The 14,714-nt window shown below is 35.6% G+C and overlaps 1 pseudogene; it reads right to left on the reverse strand.

The window, feature by feature from the left end:
• The window catches only part of LOC146904984 (uncharacterized), a 79,384-nt pseudogene that overhangs the window by 49,566 nt on the left and 15,104 nt on the right, over nucleotides 1–14,714 (reverse strand).

Genomic DNA, 14,714 nt, shown 5'->3' on the forward strand with positions numbered 1-14,714 from the left:
GTTGACAAGCAAGAAGCTGAGAAATTGATGCATGATGTACATGACGGTACCTTTGGGACCCATGCTTCGGGCCACACTATGTCGAGGAAACTGCTAAGGGCCGGCTATTACTGGATAACTATGGAGCGTGACTGCCACAAACATGCTAAGAGATGTCACAAATGTCAAATCTATGCTGACAAGATTCATGTGCCTCCACATGCTCTCAATGTTATTTCTTCCCCATGGCCTTTCTCTATGTGGGGCATTGACATGATCGGAAGAATTGAACCAAAAGCTTCCAACGGACATCGTTTCATTCTAGTGGCAATTGACTACTTCACCAAGTGGGTTGAAGCCGCTTCCTATGCAAATGTGACCAAACAAGTGGTTGTCAAGTTTATCAAGAATAACATCATCTGTCGATATGGTGTTCCCAACAAGATCATCACTGACAATGGTTCCAATCTAAACAATAGCATGATGCAAGTTCTATGTGAAGAATTCAAAATTGAACATCACAACTCTTCTCCTTATAGACCTCAGATGAATGGTGCAGTTGAGGCCGCTAACAAGAACATCAAGAAGATTGTTCAGAAGATGGTCACTACTTACAAAGACTGGCATGAAATGCTACCGTTTGCCTTGCATGGTTACCGTACTACAGTGCGCAGTTCAACCGGGGCAACTCCTTTCTCTCTTGTATATGGTATGGAAGCAGTTCTCCCTCTGGAAGTGGAGATTCCCTCTCTTCGAGTGATCATGGAAGCAAAATTAACTGAGGCTGAATGGTGTCAAAGTCGGTACGATCAATTGAATCTGATTGAAGAGAAACGTATGGATGCTATGACTCACGGACAGTTGTATCAAGTGCGGATGAAGAATGCTTTTGACAAGAAAGTCTGACCTCGAGAATTCAAGGAAGGCGAACTTGTGTTGAAAAGAAGGATAAGTCAGCAACCCGACCCAAGGGGCAAGTGGACACCTAACTATGAAGGACCTTATGTTGTCAAGAAGGCTTTCTCTGGTGGTGCTTTGATTCTTACACACATGGATGGTGTTGAGCTCCCAAATCCTGTTAATGCCGATATAGTCAAGAAATACTTTGTCTAAAAAGAAAAGAACAGCGTGGTAGGTCGAAAACCCGAAAGGGCGGCCTAGGCAAAAATGCGCTTCCCGGTGGATCGAAAACCTGAAAGGGCGATCCAGGAAAAAGTTAGGGACAAAAAAAATGTGAAAAAGCTCGCTGAGATTGTACGCAACTCAGGCAAGAATGAGCGCCTCGATGAGCCGAAAACCCGAAAGGGCGGTTCATGCAAAAATGAGGTTGATAAAAGACAAGTAACTATATCTGGCAAAACACCATCACTCCTTGGGGCATCTGCAACTGTCAATGATCATCTTCATCAGAGGCTTCTGTACTTGTGAATTCAAAATTTCTATGAAATATAGCGGTCATCGTGTTCAATGTATCACCAACCAATAAAATTACCATTTTCCAAGCTTTGTAAATCCGTGAAGTCATGCCTTTGGCTGACTCTCACTCTCCTACATCAATTTGAGCCTGTGCTATTGTTTGAAACTCTATTTTTCTTTCCATTTTCAATGCTATATAGAAAAGATTTTCTTTCTATTGGATGATGTCGATGTCTGAAACAAACATTTTTGAAAATTGTAACATCTTTTCCTGTCTATTTTGAAAAGCAAACCTGAGCAATAAGGTACATTTCAATGAAACATGCATGAATAAATGAATGTCAATGTCTATCTCAATACGTGTTACAAGCAGGTTACTCCTCAGGATGATCTGTGGTCAATGGCAAGAATGAAAAAACAGAATGAAAATGAAAAATTGAAAAAATGCAAATGAAAAGCTCGCTAAGTCGAAAACCCGAAAGGGCGGCTTAGGCAAAAATGAGCACCCCGCTGATTGAAAACCTATGAAGGCAATTCAGGCAAAAATGGGGCAATGAAAAGAATTTTATTCCCCGGTGAATCGAAAACCCGAAAGGGCGGTTCAGGCAAAAATGGGATTGAAAAAATGAATGAATGAAATAAAAGCATTGACCACAGATGAAAGCATCCAATGTTTACCCGGCACTGACACGCCTAGCAACGGCGACCTGTATCCAAGAATCTTCCAAGGTTCCCTTCTCTACAAGTTTTATTGCCCTCAGCCATGGTTTTGATACGTCTCTCAACGACGGTCTCTCCAAAGAGGTTTTCCCCTGTGAATATGTTGCAGCGCGAGCCACTACGTGCCCAATCTTCCAATGTTTTGCCTATCTCTGTGAAACTTTCTTGTCAAATTACAAACCAATCATGCATTTCAAGCATTCATACATGCATAATCATGCATTTTATGTGCTCATACATTCAATAATCTTGTTATACCATACATACATGCTGCATTTCCAATTTCAACTTTCAATCCAACTCAGTTTCCACTTTCAATTCAGTTCAATTTCCACTATTCAACTTGAATCAACATTCAATCTCAATTTCAATTCAATCCAAATTTCAACTGTCGAATTCAATTTCAATCCCCAATTTCAATCACAATTTCAATTCCAACGTTCCAACTCAATTCAAATTCCAATTTCAATTCAATCTCGATTTCAATTCAATTCAATTTCAAATCTCAAATTCGATGCAATCTCAACTCTCAAACCTCAATTTCAATTCAATCCAATCTCAATTCAATTCAATCCAATCTCAATTTCAGTTTCAGCTCAATCTCAATTTCAATTTCAAATCAAATTTCCAATTTCAATCCAATCTCAATCTCAATTCAACTTCAATTTCCAATGTCTCTTTCAATTTCAACTCTCAACTCAGTGTCAATGTCTATGTCTATGTCTGTGATCAATCTCAATTTTCAATCTCTATTTCAATCTCAAACCTTCAATTCAATGTCTTTGTCAATGTTAGTTCATTCTCAATTTGCTTTTGGGCCAACAAAAATGGTCATGTCTATCTTCAAGTCAATATCAACTTACTCTCAATTTGTACCTTTCCAAATCAAACTTCCAATACATATCTCGTTATCGGTCAAGTGACTAGTTCGATCCAAAGAACAACTTGTACCTGCTTATATACCTATACTTCCGGACAAACGACAAGTTCGATCCAAAGAACAGTTTGTACCTAGCTTATGCTTTGTTATCAGTCAAACGACAAGTTCGATCCAAAGAACAGTTTGCACCTACCTACATGATGTGGTGATGATCCAGCGGCAAGTTCGATCCAAAGAACAGTTTGTATCTACCCTTTTGTCTATATCTCTAGCCAAACGGCCAGTTCGATCCAAAGAACAGTTTGTACCTGTCTATCTGTTTGTATCTTCAATCAAGTGTCAAGTTCGATCCAAAGAACAGCTTGTATCTGCCTATATGTCTATGTTTCCGGTCAAGTGCCAAGTTTGGTCCCAAGAACAGCTTGCACCTACCTCTTGTTTTGTATTCCTTGGTCAAGTGGCTAGTTCAATTCAAAGAACAGCTTGTACCTTATTTTCTATTCCCTGGTTTGTCTACCCTGTCAGTGTCCACCTGGATCCCCAGTGACATGACATGCTCCATAGACTCCAGTTGTTTGTCTTGCATTCATAATCAAAGTACTGCATGGCATTCATATTTTTGAAAATCTGAAAACGTATTTTTATGTCCAAAAGCAGTGCAAATGTTAATATTTAAGTATCTTCGTCCCGTCAACTCAAAGACTTCGTCTCTTGACTCTCCGGACAAAGAAACTTAAATAGGGGCAGCTGTTATACCCTAATTTTGGACCTAAAAAATACTAACTCAATTCTTCTTTTCTTGCATTTCAAGTCATTTGATATGTCTCTGATCAATTACATCTTTCTCTGCATTTTATTTCAATATTACTTGCAAAATTCACACAAAAGGGTATTTTAGTCATTTCCTGTGTCCAAGCTCATTTTAGTCTTTTAAAAATTGTTTGAGTCTTTTCAACTGGTTTGAATAAGCCCTTATTTCAATTCTATGTCAAAACCCATTTCAAAAATTGCATTTGAAGTCATTTTGAGTCAGTTTAGCCCCTAGGGGCATTTTAGTCTTTTCAAGTGTTAAAGCTCTGTTTAATCCCTTAAAATTGTCTCTGAGTATTTTAATTTGCTTGTATAAGCCCTTGCTTCAATTCCCTGTTGAAAATCCATTTTTAAATTTCATCTGAGTCATTTTTAGTTGTTTTAGTCCCCAGGGGCATTTTGGTCATTTCACACAAAATTTCGGCAGAGAGAGGTTACTTTGAAGTACCTCATTTAAGTAATTGGTTCGTTTTAGTCCGTTTTGTCATTTTTATTTGTTTCACTTTACGTTATTTCCAAATTACATTTTTTACCAATTTTTATTTTAATTACTTTTTAGTCCTTTTTCTATTTTTGCATTTTAGTCCTTCGAATTTTCAATAATTGCAAATAGGTCCAAAAGTTTGTTATAAGTCCAGTACACATGTCAGTTTGTCATTTGTCCAGTCAGTTACAGGTCCAAGTCCACGTGTCATTATCCTATTGGTCCAATCATCACAAGTGGCAGCCTATAAAAAGGCCACTTCATCAGTCAAAGTCAGCACCACCATTCATTCAGTGACAACTCATCAGAAACACAAATACACATTTCTCTCTCTTCCAAAACGGATCAAAACCCAGAAATTTCACAAGAACACGATGAAGAATTTCATCACCTTCAAACCCTAACCACTTTTCCAGAATCATAATTCATACAAATCCTCTCAAATTCATATCAATTTTCATCGATTCGGTCACAAACAAACTGGATTCAGCAATTATTTCATCAAATCAGTCCCAATTCAACAAATTCTGACCAATTTGACTGAAATTACGAAGGTTCTCAGTGACTCTCTCCAAGAATCATCATCACCGAACCTTTCTCTCGCAATTCAAGCACGAATGCGATCACGAGAGAGAGACTGAGGAAGAGAAGAAGAGGATCAAGAAAACCAGCACGAAATCACATCAAAATCCGAAACCCTAGGGTTTCAAATCAAGGATCGAATTGAAGATCAACAACGAAGGGAAAATCAGCACCAGAACGCAAGTTCGAACCAAATTCACGAAAGGTGCGAAGAAAAGGAAGAAGAAAGGATTCGTAAATCAAGCAGAAGGAGAAAGAAGTTTCCAATCCGAACAAGTAAGAGGTAATGGTTCTTGTTCTCTGCCGTTCATTTTTCGTTCAAAGTTTTTCAGAGACTTGAAGTTTAGATCTAGAACGTTTGAGCACCTTTCTTGAAAATCCAAGGCCAGAATAGGAACGAGGAAGATGAGACGAGTGTTTTGATATGAAAAACATTTTAAAAACGTAAAAAATGCTCCGGTACGGTGGCGCCGCCGGCGAACCACCGCACCGGAGCAAACTCCGGTCATCTTCTCCGTTCAATCACTTGCAGAGCATCTCTCTCTAAAAGTAACCTAGAGAGAGAAATGTATGTATGTTGTGTGTGTCTCTCTCTGAAAATTGCTCTTATACCCTGCTTGTGTGTCACACGCGCGCGCGTCCATGCCTGTTATCATGTTCCCCTGCGTTTTGGTGCATTGGATCTAGGGTTTTGGCTTCCTGGATCCATCCAACGCTCCTGATGCGTTTGGATGATCCAGGATCCATCTCCCGTTGGGCCTGGATATCCTTTCTTTGCAGTTTTTCTGTTTTTGCTTGTTTCTTGCTATATGCACCACTGGATCGTGCTTTCTACACCCCTGCATGTTCAAAAATCCTTTAAAAAAATTCCTAAAAAATTCCTATGTGTTCTTGATCATTTTCTTGATATTTTTGTGATGTTGTCATGTGTTAAATCTTGATTAAAAAATGTGTGGTATTTTCTTGTCAATTGTTTACCATTTTTGTTAAAAATTGTGAAGTTTTTATATGTTTTTATGTCTAAAAATTCTTTAAAAATTCCAAAAATTTTCATACACATTTCTTGGTAGTTTTGTGGTATTTTTGTAATGATTCTAGCCTATTGAAAATTGATAAAAATATATGTGGAGTTTTCTTGTGATTTTATGTTACTTTTTGTTAATTTCTTGTGAAATTCTTGCATGTTCTTGATCCTAAAATCTTGCTATGGTATATTGACCCTTGGTATGAGAGTTTACAATGTGTATGCCTCTGATTTGGTGCTATTCTTTACTGTTTTGGAGTTTGATTTGTTAGTTTCTTGTGTTACAAGTTATGTGAATATTTCCATACAAAAATAAAGTGTAAAATATGTCTAAAAGTGTGTCATAACTCTTGGTTTGAATATGTGCCTATAATTACCACATTGTGGCTGCAATAAAGTCTCTTGAAAAGTGCTATGATTATGGGTCATGTGCATATTGAGAAGTTATGGTAAACTTTTAGTATATTTTAACACTTTATTCTTGTTGATTTTACCACTTTTGTCTAACACTTTCTTGCCTTATTTCTTCATCCTATTGCATCTTGTGATACTAACCCTTTCATTTCATATTTCATACATTCCATAAGCATTTCAATCTCCATCTCACATTCTTGGATTTTACTTTCTTACACTTTAACTTTCATGCAAAAATTAGAATGTAAAGCTTAGGAATTTTGTAATATTTTACTTTATGCCTTTAAATTCCTTGCAAGACCATAGAATGTATCTAGGGCATGTGTAAAGGACAATGGACTCTAATAATGTACACCGACACAAGCACCGACACATGCACACACCTCACTTTAGATGTATGGCTAGAATATGCATGTTTAGATGTATGTCTAGGATTGTATGCTTAGATGAATGCTTAGGCTTTACACTTAGAAAAATCAATTTTCCAAAAAACTTGAACAACATCACTTGAAAACCTTTTCCAAAAAATAGGAGTCAAAACTCCTTTGCATTTTCTCTTTATTTTCTTAATCAAAATTTCAATGAACTTTAATCATACTTGACTTTTTTTCAAAATCACTAATCAAACCTCACAATTTTCCAAGTCTTATGCCTTTAAGGCCTCTCAATCTCCATTCTTCAAAACTCCAATTTTCAAACTTAAAATCAACCAACAAAAACAAAAACATTTTTGGAAGAGAACTACGGTGGATTTGATCCCTTAAACGGGTACGTAGGCAAGGAACAAAATTCCTTCAATTCCAATAAAATAAAAATTCAAACACATTCTTCTCCCTCCAATTCTTCACTTAGAAACTCTTAGGTTTAAATAAACACTTTCAAAATAGCATTTAAAAATGAAGCGCGCGCGTAGAAATTAAAGACGGTTCCTATAGGTTACTATAGTCGTTATGGGTGCCTAACACCTTCCCGTAGCGAAAACAACTCCCGGACCTCGATTCTCAAGGGTTTTGCTTACTTTTTCCCTTCCCAAGAAAAAAGAAGATATCACCGGTTAAAAAGGTTCAAACGTAATCAATGTTTGACACCCGAAAACCAAGATAAAACACGGTGTACATCACTAGAGTCCATTATCCTTTACATCATTGGCCTAGATACATGCTATGGTCTTGCAAGAATTTAAAGGCATAAAGGAAATTACAAAATCCCTAAGCTTTTACATGCCAAGTCTTGGCATGAAAATTAAAGTGCAAGAGATAAAACTAAAACTAAAGAATGAAATATACTCATGGGATGTATGAAACATGAAATGAAAGGGATTAGTAATACCAAATGTAATGAAAATAATAAGGCAAGAGTATACTAAACAAAGGCAAAACACAAAGATAAAGTGTTAAAGTATACTAGAAACTAATCACAATACTTGAAGATGCACATGACCCATAACTTCCACATTATGTCAATTTTAAAGTGAGTTTTAATGCAGCAAAAAATGTGAGAATTAGAGGTTTATGCTCAAATTACAAGATTATGATGCATTCCTAGATGCCTTTACCATTTTATCTTCACAATCAATCATTAATATGCCTTGTAAAGCAAGTAACTAATCACACATGTTCACATGCAGCAAGAAATACATCCAAACAATAACAAACTCATCACAAATTCACACATCACCAACCACAAACATATATCAAGAACTTGAGCCAAAATCATGCACATCTTCACAAGCTTTTTAACATGAAGTTCAAGTATTAAAACAAAGAAGATACATCAATATTTTCTTTAAGTTTTTCAGTGCAAAATCAATACAAAAACATTACAAAAGTGACAAGAAATCTCTACAATTTTTTTGGAGAATTTTCTAAGGCATTCTAGGCATGTCAGGGGTGTAAAAAGTAGAACACAGGGTGTGAATAGCAATAAAATCACAACAAACATAAGGTCTGCGCAGAAAGAGGCCCAAGCCCAATGGGAAACAGATTCTGGATCATCCAAACGCTTCAGGAGCGTTGGATTGATCCAGATCAACTTAACCTAGATCTAAAGGCTGAGAACCAGGCAGAGATGAACCGAGGTTGAACCGGTCCGGTTCAGGGGTCTATATAACCCCAAGCCTGCCGGTTCACTTCATTTTTACATTCACTTCTCTCTCTTCTCTCAAATCTAGTGAGAGAAGCTCTCACCTCTCTCTTGTCTTCCGGTCGTCTTCTCCGGCGGGTTTCACCGCCGCCGGTGAAGATTCCGAAGCCGAAAACCTAACCGTCACTCAAACTCACCAAAAACTCTACGATCTAAAGCTTTTCACCGTTTATTTTTCATTCTAAGCATGAATCAAATACCAGAAATCACAAAAGAAGCCTAGATCTATGTAGATCGGAACTTAATCTTTACGGTTTTGAATTTTTTTTATGTTTTCTGAAACTTTTTGAAAGAAGCTTCGTGAAAGCTTCCGATCTACATCGATCTGTGGATTTGTAACACACCTACACCTTCGTTAAGGTTTTTGAAAGAAAGACAAGAAAGTTTATGTGTTCACCTATTGCTTAATTCGGAGATTCGAAAGAGAAGATGCAGGAAACTTCTTGAATCTATTCTCTGATCTTCTGGTGAGTGTTTCTTTGTCGCTTCGAACTAAGAACGAATAGATGAACACGTTCCTCTTCTCCTCTGGTTCAACTTCGAATTCAATCTTTCTTGTTCTCTTCTCACCAAATCCTTCGTGATCACGTTGGATTCGTCATCGTTGGTGATGAATCTACGTTTGAATTGCGAAGGTGAAAACTCAATGATGATGATTCTTCTGAGAATCTCTGAGAGTTTTTATGTAAATTCGAACTGATTTTGTACAATAATTGTTGAATTGAGTTTTCTTGTGATGAAATTGGTGTGGATTTGTGGTGAATTGATGTGAATTTTGATTCTGGACAATTAGGGTTTCGGTTTGGGGATGAAGTTCTTCATGAACTTCATCGTGTTCTTGCAATTTTCTGTGATTGATTCTGTTTTCTGGAGAGAGAATTGGGATTGGTGTTTGTGATGTGGCTTGCGTTGAATGGTTTTGTTCTGTGCAATTGATGAGTTGGCTCCTTTTATAGCTTGACATGTGTATCTGATAGTCAATGGGACGTTGACACCTGGATTGGACCTTAACAAACTCGGCCTTGGCTTAAAAATGACTTGAGGACCTTTTTGCAATTCTTTGAAATTAAGGGACCAATCTGCAATTAAAAAAAAGGACTAAAAAAGAACTTGACACTAGTAGGGACTGTTCTGCAATTAACTGAAACTTGTGGACTAAACTGCAATTACGGAAAAAGGACTAAAAATGCAATTATTAGAAATTTTGGGACTAAAAATGAAAATTAAAATAAAATTGAATTAAAATTGGTAAATGGAAAATAACGTAAAGTGAAAAGATTAAAAATAACAAAACGGACTAAAATGAACCAACTACATAAATGAGGTACTTTAAAGTAACCTCTCTCTGTCAAAATTTCGTGTGAAATGACCAAAATGCCCCTAGGGACTAAAACGACTCAAAATGACTCAGATTCAATTTTAAAATGGTTTTTTAACAGGGAATTAAAGCAAGAGTTTATACAAACTAAATGAAAAGATTCAGAGACAAGTTTTTAAGGGATTAAACAGAGTTTTTACACAGGAAATGACTAAAATGCCCCTAGGGGCTAAACTGACTCAAAATGACTTCAAATGTAATTTTTGGAATGGGTTTTGACATGGGATTAAAATAAAGATTTATACAACCAAATTGAAAAGACTCAAACAATTCTCAAGGACTAAAATGAGTTTGAATGCAGGAAATGACTAATATATCCTTTTTCATGGATTTTTGCAAATGACATTGGAATAAGATGCAGAGAAATATGCAATTGATCAGAGACAAATTCAAATGACATGAAATGCAAGAAAAATGTCTTTGGATGACCTGAAATGCAAGGAAACATAGACAAGTACACAGCTGAAAAGATTTTCCAAAGCTAAGCAGAGTAAAATGTCAGTGTAAACAATAGTAAATTGGCAATTCTTCAAGAGTAATAGACATATATTCAAGATAGAAGAAATATTTTGAATAAGTATTTTTAGGTCCAAAATTAGGGTATAACACTAACCAACTGCAAACTTGTAACCACGCGTCTTCTTCAACACATCAGAGGAGGTCATAAGCTCTAAACGACACTCTGGTATGGCAGTGCAAACGGTTGACATAAGCTCAGTGTCTTGATGAAGTAGAATACGATGCGAGCTAGAAGTTGACATAAACTCCTTCAGATTGGGCATGACATAAAACATAGTAATTCTGTAGACACGACCCTCAACCAATATTGGTCTAAAACGCTCAACACAGCATGCAGGAACAGTGGCATGCATACGCCCACCCTGCAAAACAAATAAACGAAAACACAACTAAGAAAGGAAATCTATCAATTTAAAAGTTCACAGCACAATAGGAAAAAGACAACATGTAAAAATTTCAGACCTCAACATCCATCAACAGCATCTCAGATGAAGTCACCCTACCAGGGATAAGGGTACTCTCCACATCCCAAATACGTAAAACCCTAACCATTATGGTCCAATTCACCCTGTTGGGTTCAAGTGAATTCAAAAGTGTCCTAGAGTAAATCATCTTTCAAATAGATATAATCGAAAATTAGAAGTATTATGGACTGAGTATGAAAACTAAATCCCTTAGAATGTTTGCTTAATACTCATTTCTAGTGCATGTTTTTCTTAAAGTAGACAAACAGATATGATTTCTTATAAGTGACTTTGTGGTTGATATAAATTGAAAACAGATCACATATTCTTCTCAAGCCTTTCCAGTACAAAAATTATCCAAAAATAGATACAAAAGAAGTGTACAAAAATAATGTACAGTAATGGTCCCACTTTGACACGAAAGGTCTGTAAAATAGCAGGGCATTTGATAGAAGAGTGGTCTCCCCAATTTGAAATGTTGAGTCATACAGAGAAGTACCACTGTAAAAAGCAACATTCAAACGGGTGGTAAATATATGATGAGAGTTTGGGATCATAACTTTTTGCAAAAATAATACAATTGGAGCATGTAATACACAAATATAGAAAATAGGACACCAAATTTGTGTCAATTGAGCACCACAGTTCCAGTTAAATAAATTGTATTTTGTACACAATAACCGACAAAGCACATCCACAATGGTTAATTCTTAATCAATAAATTATTTCTCACAAAACACACTAAAAAAACAATATTTGTAATAGTCTACCAACACAAAACCACTCACACTCAACAAATAATCCATGTATACCAAATTAAATGTCTTCAATATCTTCCGGTCAACCATAATCAACTTTATAACCATTACAAATTACACAACATTGGAAAAAAAAACACATAAGGAATACATCAACTCACCAAAGAAATGCACACAAATAACCTCATTCAACATCATAACTACAGTAAATAACCAATCAAATGTCATTTCCAACTCCTTATTATGGAAAGAAATGGAAGGCAAGGATAAATGATGGCACGAAAGACAGGTCAAACATTATAATCATTTAATCCAATGATACACACCACCCCATTCAAACACTAAGGTGAGACATGCTTGATTTTATTCTTTACAATCTAACTATAAACATACATATATGCATTTTCCTTGAATACATACATTACATAAGATCTACTACATATGGGAGAAAGTCACACTAAAATTAACATTCAATAGACTCCATAATCAATTACTGACTAACAGCATAATTTTTTTTTTTTTACAAAGGAGCAGTTGCACCATAGACATATCAAGGAAGAGCAAAAAGTAGATATGAAAATGAGGTAATCTTCAATCCTGTACATTGCTTTCACTGTTATGACAATTCTAAAGTCAATGTAGTAGGTGAAAAAGTTGTAGCTGCACATGACACTTTTCCATATTTATACAAATTTTTAAAAATATATCATGTGATCAAATAGAAGAGTAATGATTAATGATTTAAGTTATTATTAAAACGATGTGTATGATCTATAACATTAAGACGACGTGTAGTTAGCTTATTCGATGTAATATCTTCGATTTTCATCGATTGCAAAACCAAATATGCTACATTAAATTTTGCTATTCCAACTTGATAGCATAAAAAAATATTTGGTTTATAGCGATTAACGATTGTTCATTGTTCCTCTTGGCTATAGTGTAATTGAAATTAAAACTAATCACATTCATTCATGGAAACACATGACAATACAACTTAGATACACAAATGTTACAAACACAATAAGGCATTCCAAGACATATCCGAAACAGTCACATTAATTAGTACACACAGGGACACAACATGTAATCCAAAATTACAATTACAAAACATAATACAAAAAATTCCATTAACATTTTACAAACACATTGCCGATTATTTATACCACACACGGTCATTCAGTCGACTGAGACCTTAGGCAACTTGGATGCACTTTCAGCAAAACGCAAACCCCCATCATCATGAACATCAGAAATACCCCTCTTTTTTCCAAAGCAAGTGACCAACTTAATCTCTTTTGTCTCGCGGATATTAGGAGTCACTAGTCCTGCCTTATCAATATCATTGCCAATGCAATTGGGTGATTCAATGGGGATCCCATAATGAAGACTGATCTAGTGAAAAGAAGATTCCTGTAACATAGGCCAAATCAACCATCATGTTTAGTCTATAATTAAAAAATGCACACTCCACAATATCTAGAATGTCAAATAGATACAACGCCTCCAAACTGTCCATCAAGTCTACAATGGCACACTCATTAATACCACCAAAGTCCTAAAAAAAAAAGTTTCGACCTATAACTTTGCAAACCAAAAAAGATAAACACCAATTAAAAATACAGGACCATCAAACCAAAAAAGCAAACATAAAAAGTGAGTGGATGACAAAACAAATAAATGCATGGAAGATAATCCTTGACAAAAATAAAGGTTTAAACAAAGATGTTGAGATAAATGATCAACAACTTACGTGACATATCAAGTGACGTTGATAGTGATTAATAAAATAATCAACCAAGAAAGGATCATTGCAGACATCGAGTACGTTAAAAACAACTGACAACGGAGAATCATCGCATTTTTTCTTTTCTACTTTGAAAATAAGACGATCACCTAAATATTCTTCCATCTCATCAGGGTAAACTGTGGAACATTCCTTCTACATTAAAATCATTAAACAACATTTAGTAGGTGTTATACCCTAATTTTGGACCTAAAAATACTTGATCAATTCTTCTTTTCTTGCATTTCAAGTCATCTGATATGTCTCTGATCAATTGCATCTTTCTCTGCATTTTATTTCAATGTTATTTGCAAAATTCGTGAAAAGGGCATTTTAGTCATTTCCTATGTCAAAATTTCTTTCAATCTTTAAAAATTTGTTTGAGTCTTCTCATCTGGTTAGAATAAGTCTCTGTTTCATTCTATGTCAAAATCTATTTCAAAAAATTGCATTTGAAGTCATTTTGTGTCAGTTTTGCCCTTAGGGGCATTTTAGTCTTTTCATGTGTTAAAACCCTGTTTAAAATTCTAAAAATTGTCTCTGAGTCTTTTAATTCGCTTGTATAAGTTCTTGCTTTAATTCCCTATTAAAAATCCATTTTAAAATTGCATCTAAGTCATTTTTAGTCGTTTTAGTCCCTAGGGGCGTTTTGGTCATTTCACATAATATTTCTGATTCGTTTTAATCTGCTTTGTTGTTTTTAATCGTCTCGTTTTACGTTAATTTTCATTTTACTTTTTCAATTCAATTTTAGTTTAATTTTCATTTCGGTCCTTGTACTTTTGTTATTTGCATTTTAATCCCTTTTTAAGTTTGTTAGAGTCAAGTCAAAGTTTGTTACAAGTCAAGTGCCACATGGCATTATTTCATTGGTCCAAGCACTCCCACATCACCTATAAATAGGTCAAAGTTGGTCAAGGTTCATTCAACTAATCATTTTTACACAAAAATTCCCAAAAATTCCAAAAAATCATTTTTTTTAATTATTTTCTCTCCCATTTTTCTCTCATCTTCAACAACCTCTAACAAACCACCCTAACTAATTTCCTCACCACAATTTTCACCCTAACTAACTCCACAACCACCCTAACCAACTATTTTCCACCACTTCAACCTCCATAACCACCACCTTCAACCTCTAACCACCACTCTCCTAACAACCTCAAACCTCCATCAAATCAGAATCTCGTCACAAATTCAACAAAAGAACAAACAACGCTCACAGATACGAGTCCGAAACGAACTCGTCATCATCATTCAAAATCGGTTGAACCGAATCCAGCATCAACAGTGCGAACCAGAAATTGCAGATGAAGAGGAAAACGAAGAAACCGAACTTATCTCACCCATTCTCAAAA

This window comes from Medicago sativa, chromosome 7 (assembly GCF_051527215.1).
Source record: "Medicago sativa cultivar Bolivia chromosome 7, Bolivia_mono, whole genome shotgun sequence".
Taxonomy (NCBI): Eukaryota; Viridiplantae; Streptophyta; class Magnoliopsida; order Fabales; family Fabaceae; genus Medicago; species Medicago sativa.